The sequence below is a fragment of the Ursus maritimus genome, assembly GCF_017311325.1.
Source record: "Ursus maritimus isolate PB19 chromosome X unlocalized genomic scaffold, ASM1731132v1 scaffold_X1, whole genome shotgun sequence".
Lineage (NCBI taxonomy): Eukaryota > Metazoa > Chordata > Mammalia > Carnivora > Ursidae > Ursus > Ursus maritimus.
Window position 1 is genome coordinate 51,470,479 of NW_024423319.1, and position 15,517 is coordinate 51,485,995.

The window sequence follows — 15,517 nt, forward strand, 5'->3', positions numbered from 1 at the left end:
TCTCCTCTAGGATTTTGATGGATTTCTGTCTCACATTTAGGTCTTTCATCTATTTTGAATTTATTTTTGTGTATGGTGTAAGAAAGTGGTCCACTTTCATTCTTCTGCTTGTAGCTGTCCAATTTTCCCAACACCATTTCTTGAAGAGACTGTCCATTTTCCATTGGATATCCTTTTCTGCTTTGTTGAAGATTAGTTGACCATATACTTGAGGGTCCATTTCTGGGTTCTCTATTCTGTTCCATTGAACTATGTGTCTGTTTTGTGCCAGTACCATACTGTCTTGATGATTACAGCTTTGCAATAGAGCTTGAAGTCTGAAATTGTGATGCTTCTAGCTTTGGTTCTATTTTTCAATATTCCTTTGGTTATTTGGGATCTTTTCTGGTTCCACACAAATTTTAAAATTGCTTGTTCTAGCTCTGTGAAAAATGCTGGTGTTATTTTCATCAGGATTGTGTTGAATGTGTAGATTGCTTTGGATAGTATAGACATTTTAGACATTTTAACAATATTTGTTTTTCTTATCCATGAGAATGGAATATTTTTCCATTTCTTTGTGTCTTCCTCAATTTCCTTCATAAGTGTTGTATAGCTTTCAGAGTACAGATCCTTTACTTCTTTGGCTAGATTTATTCCTAGGTATCATATGGTTTTTAGTGCAGTTGTAAATGAGATCAATTCCTTGATTTCTCTTTCTGCTGCTCCGTGATTGATGTATAGAAATGCAACAGACTTCTGTACATTGATTATATATCCTGTGATGTAGCTGAATTCCTGTATCAGTTCTAGCAATTTTTTGGTGGAGTCTCTTGGGTTTTCTACATAGAGTATCATGTTGTCTGATTGATGAAGCTAGGACTTCCTGTATTTTTGAAGAATGTTAGTGAGAGTGGACATCCTTGTCATGTTCCTGAATTTAGGGGAAAAGCTCTCAGTTATTCCCCATTGAGGATGAAATTAGCTGTGGATCTTTCATATACGGCCTTTATGATGTTGAGGTATGTTCCCTGTATCCCTGCTTTATTGAAAGTTTTTATCAAGAAAAAATTCTGTATTTTGCCAAATGCTTTTTCTGTATCTATTGAGGGGATCATATAGTTCTTATCCTTACTTTTATTAATGTGGTGTATCATGTTGATTGATTTGCAGATATTCGACCACTCTTGCAGCCCAGGAATCTATTGTTTGCTATAAAAAAAAATGGTCAGGACTGGGGAAGATGGCAGCAGATTAGGATATCCCTAGGTTCACCTTGTTCCATGAATACAACTAGATAACTATCAAATCATCCTAAATACCCTAGAAATTGACATAGAGACTGGCAGAATAAACTCCACAACTAAAGGTAGAGAGGAGGCCACATAGAAGAAGGTAAGAAGTGTAAAGACACAGTTTAGGAGAGAAATTGATCAAGTCTGCTGTCGTGGGGAGGGGTCTGCAGTCATGGAGAAGGCTGAGAGACAGACTAACGCAGGGGAGTTCATGAGGAAAACAAATCACCATAACAGCTAGCTTGGAAAGTGAGAGGGGCCAAATTTTGTGACTTTTGGCAACCAGAAGAGCTAAAAGCCTAAAGTTTTAAAGTCCAGTGGGCTTGGCTGGAATAGAGCCTGGAGGGAGGCAAGCAACCCATGGACATACAGCATGGAAACAGCAATCTGAAGAGCACCTGTGGCACACAGTGGGGAAGATATTTGCTCATCTTGGAGCACATCCAAAGAGGCAGCATTCACGGAGAGACTCCTCCAGGAACAAAGGAACTAATGAGTGCTAGCACCATTTCCCTCCCCTGCCCCACAGCATGAGCATAGAGCCACTTGCAAGAACCAGAACAACCCAGACACTTGCTACCTAACTTGCTTAAACCAAGCCCTGCCCTCACTGTCCCCAGGCTGATCTGCCCTTCCCAGCCATGCTTGCCTTAGCCACGGCATGGTGGGCCCCCTTGCCCAGAATAGCTCAAACCCCTTCAATTGTCATGTTTCCTGATGTGGGAGTTTGCAGACCCTCAGTTCTGGCACTGTAGTGATAGGTCTTATTTCATAAACAGATCAGAAGACACCTAGTTAAAGGAACCAGGGACCAAACACTCCCCCCAAAAGGCAAACAGAGGCTCTGCAGATGACTGGCTTGAAGGATAAAGTGGCTGGGACACAATAATTGAGCACACACAACAAACATTGGAGACATTCCTGGAAGTGCCAGGGGACAAAGCACAGCAGGGCACTATGGGACTTCTTCACATGTCCATTACCCTCAAGAAGAGATGATACAGCTGACTTTCTTAACACAGAAAAGCAGGCAAAGAGTCTTAGACAAAATGACAAGACAGAAATTTATCCCAATTGAAATAACAGGACAAGACCACAGCCAGAGATCTGAGTGAAACATGCCTGATAGAGAATTTAAAGCAAGGATCATAAAGATACACACTGGACTTGAGAAGAGAACGGGAGACATGAGTTAGACACTTAATAGAGAGATAAGGAATAACGTAGCAGAGATAAATGGTACAATAAATCAATGAGAAACACACTTCATGGAATGAACAGCAGGATGGAAGAAGCAGAGGAACAAATTAGTGACGTAAAACACAGAGTAATGGAAAGTAATCAAGCTGAACAAAAGAGAAAAAAATTAATTATGCAAAATGAGGATAGACTTAGGGAACTCAGTGACTCCACCAAATGTAATAACGTTTGTTTTATTGGTATTCCAGAAGAAGAAGAGAGAATAAAGGGGGCAGAAAATTTATTTGAAGAAATAATAGCTGAAAAATTCCCTAATCTGGAAACAGACATCCAGATCCAGGAGGCACAAGAACTTCCACCAAAATGAACAAAAGCAGTCCCACAACAAGACATATTATAATTAAATTGGCAAAATATAGTGATGAAAAGAAATTAAAATCAGGAAGATAATAGAAGACAGTTAACTTACAAAGGAAAACTCATAAGGGTAACTGGAGATTTTTCAATAGAAACTTTGTAAGCCAGAAGAGAGTGCTATGATATATTCAATGTGCTGAGTGGGAAAAATCCATAGCCAAGAATATTCTATCCAACAAGACTATCATTCAGAATAGAAGGAGAGATAGAGTTTCCCAGACAAACAAAAACGAAAGGAGTTTGTGACCACTAAGCCAGCTCTGTAAAAAATATTAGAAGGGACTCTTTAAGTGGAAAGCAGCCCCCAAAAGCAACAGTGTAAAGGTAGGAAACACAAAAGTGTAAAAATGAATATTTCTGTAAAAAAAATCAGTCAAGAAAATCATAAAATAAAAGGATGCAAAGCATAACAACATATACCTAAAATGTGGGGAGGAGAGGAGTAAAGAATGGGTTAAAACTTAAACAACCTTCAATTTACTATAGACTGCTATATGCAGAAGATGTTATATATCAACATAACGGTAACAATATATTAAAAATAACTAATAAATATCAAAAAATAAAGATGAAGAAATCCCAACATATCACTAAAGAAAATCAGCAAACCATGAAAGAGAGAAAAATAAGGCTCGGACAAAATCTTCAGAAATAACCACAAAACAAATAATAAAATGACAATAAATACATATCTGTAAATAAATAGTTTGAGTGTAAATAGAATAAACACTCCAATAAAAGACATAGGGTGACAGAATATAAAACAACAAGACCCATCTATATGCTGCCTACAAGAGACACATGTTAGACCTAAAGAGACCTGCAGATTGAGAGTAAGGGTATCAAGAAACTTTTATCACACAAATGAATGTCAAAAGAAAGCCAGAGTAGCAATACTTATATTGGACAAAATAGACTTTAAAACAAAGACTATACGGATGCCTGGGTGGCTGGGTTGGTTGAGCGTCTGCCTTCAGTTCAGATCATGATCCTGGGGTCCTGGAATTGAGTCCCACATTGAGGTCCTTGCTCAGAAGGAGCCTGCTTCCTCCTCTACTTGCTGTTCCCCTGCTTGTTCTCACACTCTCTCTCTCTCTGACAAATACATAAATTAATAGATCTTTTTAAAAAAGACTATAACAAGAGACAAAGAAGGGCACTATATAGTAATAAAGGGAGCAATCCAACAAGAAGATATAACAATTGTAAATATTTATGCACCTAACATAAATACATAAAATATATAAAACAATACATAATACGTAAACACATAAAAGAGTTAATAACAAACATAAAGGAACAAATTGATACTAACACAATAATAGGAGGGGACTTTAACACTCCACATACAACAAGGGGCCAATCATCTATCTAAACAGAAAATTAACAAGGAAATGATGGCTTTGAAAGACACACTGGATCAGATGGATTTAACAGTTATATTCAGAACATTCCATCTTAAAACAGCAGAGTACAAATTCTTTCCAAGTGCACATGGAACATTCTCTAGAATAGGTCATATATTAGGCTAAAAAATTCAAGAAGATTGAAGTCATTCCATGCATCTTTTCTGACCACAATGCTATGAAACTAGAAGTCAACCACAAGAAAAAATCTGGAAAGACCACAAATATATGGAGGTTAAACAACAAGCTACTAAACAATGAATGGGTCACCCAGAAAATAAAAAGAGAGGTAAAAAGTACATGGAGACATAAGAAAATGAAAAATCAATAATCCCAAACCTCAGGGATGCAGCAAGATTGGTTCTAAGAGAGCAGTATATAGTAATAACAGGCTTACCTCAAGAAGCAAGAATAATCTCAAATAAACAACCTAACTTAACCAAAAGGAGTTAGAAAACAACAACAACAAATAAAATCTAAAATCAGCAGAAGGAAGGAAGCAATGAAGATTAGAGCAGAAATAAATGATACAGAAACTAAAGAAACAATAGAACAGATCAATGAAACCAGAAGCTGGTTCTTCGAAAGACTCAGTAAAATTAATAAACCTCCTGCCAGACTTATCAAGAAAAAAAGAGGAAAGACTCAAATAAATAAAATCACAAATGAGAGAGGAGAAATAACCAACACAACAGAAATACAAACAATTATAAGAGAATATTATGAAAAACTATATGCCAACAAACTGGACAATCTGGAAGAAATTGATTAATTCCTGGGAACATATAAACTACCAAAACTGAAACAGGAAGAAATAGAAATTTGAACAGACTGATTACCATCAAGGAAATTGAATCAGTAATCAAAAAACACCAAACAAATAAAAGTCCAGCATCAGATGGCTTCACAGGTGAATTCTAACAAACATTTAAAAAGGGGTGATACTTATTCTCAAACTATTCCAAAAAAATAGAAAAGGAAAGGAAACTTCCAAATTCATTCTATGAAGCTAGCATTACCCTGATACCGAAACCAGATAAAGATTCCACTGAAAAGGGGAAGTACAGGCTAATATCTCTGATGAACATAGATTCAAAAATCCTCAACAAAATACTAGCAAAGCAAATCCAACAATATATATAAAAAATCATTCACTATGATCAGGGTGCCTGGGTGGCTCAGTCGGTTAAGCATCTGACTTGATTTCAGTTCAAGTTGTGATTTTGGGGTCCTGAGATCGAACCTCTCATCAGGCTCCACACTCAGCATGAAGTCTGCTGGAGATTCTCTCTCCCTCTCCTTCTGCTCCTCCTCCCACTCTTGCACACACTCTCTCTAAATAAACAGTTAATAAAATCATTTAAAAAATCATTCACCATGATCAAGTGGAATTGATTCCTGTGTTGCAAGGGTGGTTCAATACTCACAAATCAATCAATGTGCTACATCACATCAATAAGAGAAAATATAAGAACCATATGAACATTTCAATAGATGCAGATAAAGCATTTGATAAATCACAGCAACCATTCATGTTAAAAACTGTCAACAAAGCAGATTTAGAAGGAACATACCTCAATGCAATAAAGGCCTTCCTTATATGAAAAACCCAGAGGCACATCATACTCAATTGGGAAAAACTGAGAGCTTTTCCCCTAAGGTTGGGAGCAAGACAAGGATGTTGAGTTTCGCCGCTTCTGTTCAACATGGTACTGGAAGTCTTAGTCACAGCAATCAGACAACAAAAAGAAAGAAAAGGCATCCAAATTGGCAAAGAAGAAATAAAACTCTTACTATTTGCAGATCACATGATACTATATATAGGAAACCTGAAAGACTCCACAACAAAACTGCTAAGGCTGATAAATGAATTCTGTAATGTTGCAGGATACAAAATCAATGTACAGAAATCTGTTGCATTTCTATACACCAATAATGAAGCAGCAAAAAGAGAAATTAAGAAAACAATCCCATTTACTAGTGCACCAAAAACAATAAAACACCTAGGAATAAACCTAACCAAAGAGGTGAAAGACATATACTCTTAAAACTATAAAACACTGATTAAAGAAACTGAAGAGGACATGGAGAAATAGAAAGACATTCCATATCATGGATTGGAAGAACAAATTTGTCAATCTACACATTTAATTCAATTCCTATCAAAATAGTAACAGTATTTTTCACAGAGCTAGAACAAACAATTCTAAAATTTGTATGGAACCACAGAAGACCCCAAAGAGTCAAAACAATTTTGAAAAAGAAAAGCAAAGGTGGAGGGATCACAATTCTGGACTTCAAGTTATATTATATAGCTATAGTAATCAAAACAGTATAGTAATGGCACAAAAATAGGCATATAGATCAATGGAACAAAATAGAAAACACAGAAAAAAACCCACAACTGTATGGTCAATTAATCTTCGACAAAGCAAGAAAGAATGTCCAATGGAAGAAGGACAGTCTCTTCAACAAATGGTATTGGGAAAAGTGGACACAACATGTGAAAGAATGAACCTGGACCACTTTCTTATACCATACACAAAAATAAATTCAAAATGGATTAAAGATCTAAATGTGAGACCTGAAACCATAAAAATCCTAGAAGACAAGACAGGCAGTTAGTTCTTTGACATCGGCTGAAACAACTTCTTTCTAGCTATGTCTCCTGAGGCAGGGGAAACAAAAGCAAAAGTAAATTATGACTATGTTATACAAACACTCTGTTAAATTCTGACTCACATTTTGTTCTGTCCCAAACTCGTGTAATAACGAATGCCAAATACATTAATAATATAACATTTTTTCCTGGATTCTCTGAGTGTCTTGTTGGCTTTACTCATGGCAATTTTGTTTGTTTGCTTTTTTAAAGGAAGGTGTAAAGTAACAGTCTGAAGCTTGGAAATATTTGCTACCTAGCAACAGGCTTTATGACCCTAGCTACTATTGAAAATCAGTATAACCCCCATCTGAAACTTTCCTTTTACCATCCAACTACAAACTTTCTGCATACAATTTGCCCTCTGCTTCATTGGATGTTGGCTTTCTTTAAACTATGGAAAGATCTATATTTCTTGCCTAAGATCTAGATATAACATTATACAGACTTAGGAATTAATGTTACAGTAAAGGATATGAGCTATAACCATTTTCTCCAGAAAGTACTGCCAATCTTCCTTGGAGTGTGGAAGAGGAAAGCTTCTTGATTTATTCATCAAATAAGTATTCAAAACATGACTATTATTAGCTATTGGGTTTACAACTCCAAAATGCATTTTATAATTTTTTTGGTAATTACAGATATTATAAAAATATTTTTAAAGTGATAATGTTAAAATATTATAAAGTTAGAAACCAATACCCACTCAAAATTCAGTTAGTCAATTTTGTCAATAAAGGCAATTCTATTTTATAACATAGCATTAAAAAGTGGAAATAGAAATTATATATAAATGACATATGCTATGGGGTTTTTTTTAGATTTCCTTCCTTATATTTTCAGGACAAGTGCAGATATTCACAAATTTTCTATTTTTGTAAAAATAGGTGAAAGTAAACTGTAAGCTTCAAAATTGTACTGGTTTTGCTTGACTAAAAGGACATGTTTGTAGAAGCCATAAACCAAGTAATTAAACATAAAATTAGCAAGATATAAAGTCATCTATTTCATGCCCCTATTGATCAACAATACTTATTAATTCTCCACTGTATGTTAAGCTTTATTGGACATTAATTTTGAAAAGATTTGCAGTCAGAAAATGTACAAAAATGCTTAAATTCAGCTATGGATACCAGATCATTGTGGGCTTAAAAAACAATAAAACACTGTACTTTCTGTAATTCTTCAAATGAAATTTGTGCTACCTTTGGTTAGACTACTAGTGAAGAAGAAAATATGTGAGAACTCAGATTTGGGACACTCCAGCCATTCCTGTGACCTGATTAATTTCTTATGCAGCACTCATATAAATAATTCACTCACACTAATTTTGGATCTCTAAATTGTCCATACTTTGTGTGTAGAAATTGATTATGATTGTCATATCCATGAAGTGAGACAGAACAAAGAAACTTCAACTTGAATCTCAAAATTAGTAGTCACAAATTAATTAATTTGAAATCCGCTCATCTCAAAGTAGGTCCAGTGTTAGCATATACATGAATTCATAACATTGCATGATTATCAAAAGAAGCCGCAGGTGACCACTTTAGGGATTGAAATAACTGAGAAGGGGGAAAAATCCATTCTGTATTATTATAGAAGATTTGGGATACCATTAGAGGCAGAGATTCATCATTCAAGAATGCAAAAAAAGATTTCTGAGCCAAAATCCTGCAAAATATTGCAGTCAGCACTGGTTCAGTGATTTCTTAAGCAAAAACAAGGCATATATATTTAGAATCCAAAATCATGTGTTGAATTATGCTAAGAATTATTAAGAAAATCAGATATCCAATAATACCATCTTAAAATTCTATTTTTCTCTGTGAAATCCTAGCTTCGTGGAGCATTTCTCAAATGAAGTACTGTTTTTAATCTATTTGGGTTGCTATAACAAAACACCACAGACTGGGTAGTTTATAAACAATTGAAATTTACTTCTTGTAGTTCTTGGAAGTTCAAGATCAGGGTGCCAGCATGAGTGAGGGCCCTCTTCCACAGACTTCTTCTATCCTTGCTTTGTGGAAAGGGCAAGATCTCTCTGGGGCCTCTATTATAGGAACACTAATCTCATTCATAAGGGCTATGTCCTCAGGATTTAAGCACCTCCTAAAGGTCTCATGTACTAATACCATCACCTTGGGCATTAGGATTTCAGCGTATGGATTTTGGGAGATACATAAACATTTAGGACATAGTTGCTGTGTTTCCAGTCTTCCTGAGTTGGTAGCTTCTGAAAGTGGGAAAACAGACACACCAGGATGATGAGCAATAACAAAATTTGTTCCTTAGTTTACTGCTTCTACAATATACTGCCAAATCTGGACCTTTAGTTAATGTGAAAAAGTCATGCTCCCACCTGGGTAGAGTAATTCGTATCTGATGATGAAAGGGGCCACCTGAATGCTGCTTTTTTTCATTTTTTAAGGGAAGTCTTTATACACTGAAGCCAACTTGGAAAAAAATGCTTTCTCAGCCAAATATATGTATTTTGGCATAGAAATTATTGTAAAGTGAGTGCATAAATAAAGTGAAGTAAAGAAATAGGGCATTTAAATAGATGATCCAGGCAAAAACCAAGGTTATTGGCAGGACTTGGGGTAGAATGGTATTTTTTTTCACAGTAAGAAGGAATTACTCAGATTGGATGCTTGTATTATTCAACTCTTACTTTGTATTTGCATTCAGTGTTTTGATTTTGGTCCTTTAAATCTGTGTCTCTCAACAAAGATGACAAAAATTTGTAGTGGTAGGTAACATGATTGTTATGGATTGAATGTTTGTCCCCCCACTCCCCATTCATATGTAGAAGCCATAACCTCCAAAGTGATACTATTTGGAGATGGAACCTTTGGGAGATGATTAGGATTAGATGAGGTCATGAGGGTGAGGCCCTAATGTTGAGATTACTGCCCCTTTAAGAAGAGATACTGGAGGGCTTGCTCTCTTTCTCTGGGCACACACAAAGAAAAGGTCATGTGAGCACACAGAGAAACAGTGGCTACCTGCAGGCCAAGAAAAGAGGTCTCAGAATGAAACCTACCTTGCCGTCACATTGATCTTGGACTTTCTAACCTCCAGAACTGTGAGAAATGAATTTGTGTTTAAGCCATCAAGCCTATGGTATTTTGTCATGGCAGCCGGAGCTGGCTAAGGCAATGATAGTTTTAAATACTTGTTTTTTTGAATGATGGAGATAGTGATGGTATAAAGGCTTTCACTGGTTTTGGTGTGTTTCTCCTTCTACAGTGATACTGCCTTGTAGTGTTTCAGGCAATAGCCATCCTCGTATGGGTTCCAATTAAATGTACCTTATAACAAATTATGCTTTATAAAGAAATAGCTTTGAAATAGTTTGATGCCAGTGCATTTGAAATATTTGCATTAAAAAAGAGAAATATTTGCATTCAAGCAGGAGGTACTTCCTCTGTTTGTATTTTCCTTCTAATCAAAGTAGGTAATTAAGAATTCTTTAATAGCCATGCCATAATCATAGACTTAAAGAAGGGATCATAATGGTAAAGTTGTCCAGCTCTTCCATTTTACTTCTCCAAGGAGATAAGAATGAATGAAAAAATAACTATAGCTTCATTACCAAATGACATTTAAAAAAATGGTGATGCAAGTAGACCATTAAAAAATAAAGGAAAGATAGGGGCACCTGGGTGGCTCAGTTCTTTAAGCATCTAACTCTTGGTCATGATCTCAGGGTTGTGAAATCCAGCCCCAGGTCTGGCTCTGTGCTCAGCGGGGAATCTGCTTGAGATTCTCTCTCCCTCTCCCTATATCTCTCTGCCTCTCCCCCTGTTTGCACATTCTCTCTTTCAAATAAACAAATAAATTAATAAATATTTTTTTAAAAAATATTCTCCCTCTCCCTCTTACCTTTCCCCTCCCCCTCTAAAAAATACACAAAAAAAGAAAGATACAGAAAGACAAAAATTGTATAGAGAATACTAGAAATCTTTAGGTTTTATATTTATCTTCTTAAGGAAAATTTCAATTCAACTTTGTACCCACCTATGTTTGGAGCTTCAGAAAACATGTTTGGCCTCACATTATTTTTGAAATGAAATCTACTGTCTTCACTTTTGACCCTACTAAGGGTACCAGAATGCATAAACAAATTTGATAATTGATGGAACTAGTTTTTTGGTGTATATTCCTTTAATAAAAGGAAATATGTTTAGTAAGAAGGTATATTTGCAAAATGCATAATAACAACTTTCTCTCTTTACTAAGCAGAAGCCATCTGCCACATATATATCCTTTGAGAATTATTTTGATATGAGCTATGGGAAATAGGAAAATCTTATAGAATAAAGGATATACCTTTGTAGTAAATCTATAGTTGTCTTATAGCTGTTCATTAAAGCTGTTTTAATTCAAGGATGAATTTGGGATGTAGTTTCTGAAAAAAAAACTCAAATTACTATCAAAATGTAATTGGGCCTTTAGAATATGCCACCCTGTATTTATACTGTCAAGGAAATGGCATTCTGTGACCCCTATTTAATTTTCCAACTATCTTAATAAAATGTGTTGAGTAAGCATTAAGAATTATTATTATTATCATCACCATAATCATCATCATTAATTGTGTTAAAAGGAAACTTTGGGAGGCACAAGTGGCCTGCTGGCAAGGATTACCCACTCTGGAGTGTCTCAGCAATAGGCAAGATTATAATCAATAGAAATTGCCTATATGGTGTTTAAAAGATACTTCAATAATTAAGATCACCAGAAAGATATGGAAAGTTTTGAAGATTACTGTAAATGACTACTTTGTGAACCTTCTGCAGATTTAATTGACTGTAATGTCTAAATCAGAAGATATAGCAGTTTTTCTACATTCCCAGCAAAATATGTTAACTGACTTTTGTGTGTTTGTGGTTTAAATAACATTCACTGAGTGTTCCTCATATTCTACTGAGTAAATATTAAGCAGCACTTTTCTATTTTTGCTAATGGTCATCATCAAAAAATTTTGTTTGTCTTTTAAAAAATTTTCCCACATTTTCATCTTTCAGTTAAACATTCTCTGCCCTAGGAAATTATAGCTTAAAATGGTATCAATACTTTACCACTGTATATCTCAGCAAACCTTTTTGACTGAAGTTCCCAAAAGACCTTGACGTGACCTTTACATAAATAAATGTGGACAAGGGATATCAGGGTTTGCAAAGTATAAAAAGTCCCTTTCCAGAAAATGGGGCTATCTTTAAGATCCCATAAAGACCTTGTTTATTGCTATCATTTAGGAATAGGACAACGCATCAATTTAGCATGTTAGTAAACCGTCACACAGAAAGGTTAGAAAGACCTGATTGAGCATCAAAGGAATAACCCAGAATAAATACCTAAATCAGTAACTCTTAAATGTTAATGATGATAGAATAATCTGAGGGCTTTACTATAAGGAGAGATTCCAAATTTTCTCAATCTCAGAAAATAAGTATATTTTGGAATGTCTGGGTGGTGGAACCTGGAATAAGTCTTTGTATTAAATACTCTGGGTGATTCTGATGTATATGGTCCACTTACAGTGCTTTGTATAATACTGCTCTAAACTGTATATCCTCAACTTTCACTTTCTTGGTGTGACAGCAAGTGCCTTTGCTTGTTAGAATTTAGAAATTTGGATAACCAAATGGATTAGATAATAAAACTTCATATCTTTAAATACATTATTTAACACAGTTCTAACAAGCTTTTCAGTCTGATGGATTTCAATCTTCTATCAATATTATTTACTTTGTAACACAAGTGTGATCCATAAAATTTCTATCTAAGGAGAATTTCTATCTTCTCTCTCCAAACGGCCTTGACATCAGTTTAAAGCTCATTGGACTTAATATATTTCTGATCAGCCACAATATCAATGTATTTGCTTATTAAAGGATTTTGTATGTTATATACAAAAGGTAGCTTTTCTACCATGCAGAGAAAGATATTATAGGTAAATAAGGCAGTATTTGCAGTGTGACAATCAAAGATACCTCAGAGAGTGGAGTATTCCATTAAGTATTTAGCTGCCAGTTATAGATTATAGGAGTCCAGTACTTCAAGAAAAATATGTTGAAATTTAAAAAAAAAAATCTCAATTTATCCATTGTTGGAAAAAAGGAATATATCACAGCTTGAAGTGATTACATTAGCAAGGGGAATTTTATTTTTAAAACCTAAAGGACTTTTTTGACTGCTGCTGTTATTTACTATATTACAAACAGTTCCTCCTATGAAAACCTTTCTGGTATATTAAAGTCCTGAACCAAACAAAAATGCTCTTGGGGCACCTGGGTGGCTCAGTCTGTTGAACATCCAACTCTTGGTTTTGGCTCAGGTCACGATCTCAGGGTCATGAGAGCTGAGCAGGGAGTCTGCTTGAGGATTCTCTCCCTCTTTCTCTCTCTGCCCTTCCCACCCTAAAATAAGTAAATAATTCTTTAAAGAATATTTTTTTATGGTTTCTGGATGATGATATAAGTTGTCAAGAGATTGTTCTTGATTCCCATTGTAAAATTCCTTTCTTTAGCTACCACAGCATTGACACAATTCATTATTCATTATTCACCATTATTTTGCTTCCTCTGCTTTATGGTCTGAGTTCAGAAAAGTCCCGTTTCAGGGGAACCCTTTTACACTGTTGGTGGGATTGCAAGTTGGTACAGCTGCTTTGGAAAACAATGTGGAGGTTCCTCAAAAAGTTAAAAATAGAGCTACCCTATGACCCAGCAATTGCACTACTGGGTATTTACCCCAAAGGTACAGATGTAGTGAAGAGAAGGGCCATATGCACCCCAATGTTCATAGCAGCATTGTCCACAATAGCCTAACTGTGGAAGGAGCCGAGATGCCCTTCAACAGATGAATGGATAAAGAAGATGTGGTCCATATACACAATGGAATATTACTCAGCAATCAACATGGATGGGACTGGAGGAGATTATGCTAAGTGAAATAAGTTAGGCAGAGAAAGACAATTATCATATGGTTTCACTCACTTGTAGAACATAAAGAATAGCAGAGAGATCATTAGGAGAAGGAAGGGAAAAATGAAGCGGGGGGGTGTGGTAAACAAAAGGGAAAATGAACCATGAGAGACTATGGACTCTGGGAAACTGAGGGTTTTACAGGGGAAGGGGGTGGGGGGATGGGCTAGCCCGGTGAAGGGTATTAAGGAGGACACGCATTACATGGAGCACTGGGTGTTATATGCAAACAATGAATCATGGAACAGTACATTAAAAACTAAAGATGTACTGTATGGTGACTAACATATCATAATAAAAAATAAAATAAAATAAATAAATAAAAAAGAAAAGTCCCCTTTCAGACTACTGTACATGCTTAGGCATCCTGATAAGGGCAATGTTATTTTGTATTGTTTTATTTATTTTTTAATGGTTTTTTTAAAAGATTTATTTATTTATTTCAGAGAGAGATAGTAGGGGAGGGTCAGAGGGAAGGGGAGAGAGAATCTCAATCAGACTCCCTGCTGAGTGCAGAGCCTGACCCAGGGCTTGATCTGACAACCCTGAGATCATGACCTGAGCTGAAACCAAGAGTTGGATGCTTCACCAAATGTACCACCCCGGTGCCTCTGGTGACATTGTTTTACTTTTTATTGTTCTCACCTAACTAGAGCTTGATCAGTTTATGGCTATTCTAGATAGTCTTGAGAGGCTGAGTCACTTCTCCAATTCCAGTTATTGTTATTTTGTATGTTTGTTTGTTTTTTTATGGTTGGAGAGGTCTTTCTAAAACAAGCACACAGGAGGGGGAGTTAAGATGGTGGAGGAGTAGGGGACCCCTTTTTCAGCCAGTCCCCTGAGTCAAGCTGGATAGGTACCAGACCAGCCTGAACATCCACAGAATCAGCCTGAGACGCAGGAAGATACATCTGGATCTCTACAAATGAACACCTCCAGCGCTGAGTATAGAGGTATGAAGCAGGGAGCTGTGAAACCACGCACAGATATCGGAAGATAAACAGAAGGGGGAGGGAGCCACCGCATTCGGGCACCGGAAAGTGGTAACCACCTGCACGGGGGAGCGGGCGGACTCGCGGATGGCACCCACGAGAGAACAGACTGAGACCGTGAGCCGGGAATGCACAATACCAGACTTCTCATGGAACTCCAGTGTGCTCACTAGAGCCAGACTGAGACCGGGAGCTCCGGGAGCACACAGGGGCAGCTGGCTGCTGGCGGCTGGCTATGGTATTAGAAACACAAAGGACAGAGATGGACCAGCCCTGGAAGTGAGGCCTGGGATGCCGGCTGTGGGACGCACATCCCGGGAGGCTGCAGGTTCAGCAGCACCAACAGAAACAGAGTTAAAGTGGCCAGAACATCAGTGGAGAACGGTCCGTGATCCCTCTGTTCTGAGACAGAGGCTGAGATTCGGCCACTGCTGCTCTGACTCTCAGAAGAGGCACAGCAAAACGCCAGAGAAAGCCACCAGAGAACAAAAGCCTGGAAATACCAGCTCACAGTGGGCCCATCCCCATCCCGCCTCACAAGGGACACAGAGACTCTAACCAAACAGGGTTGCCT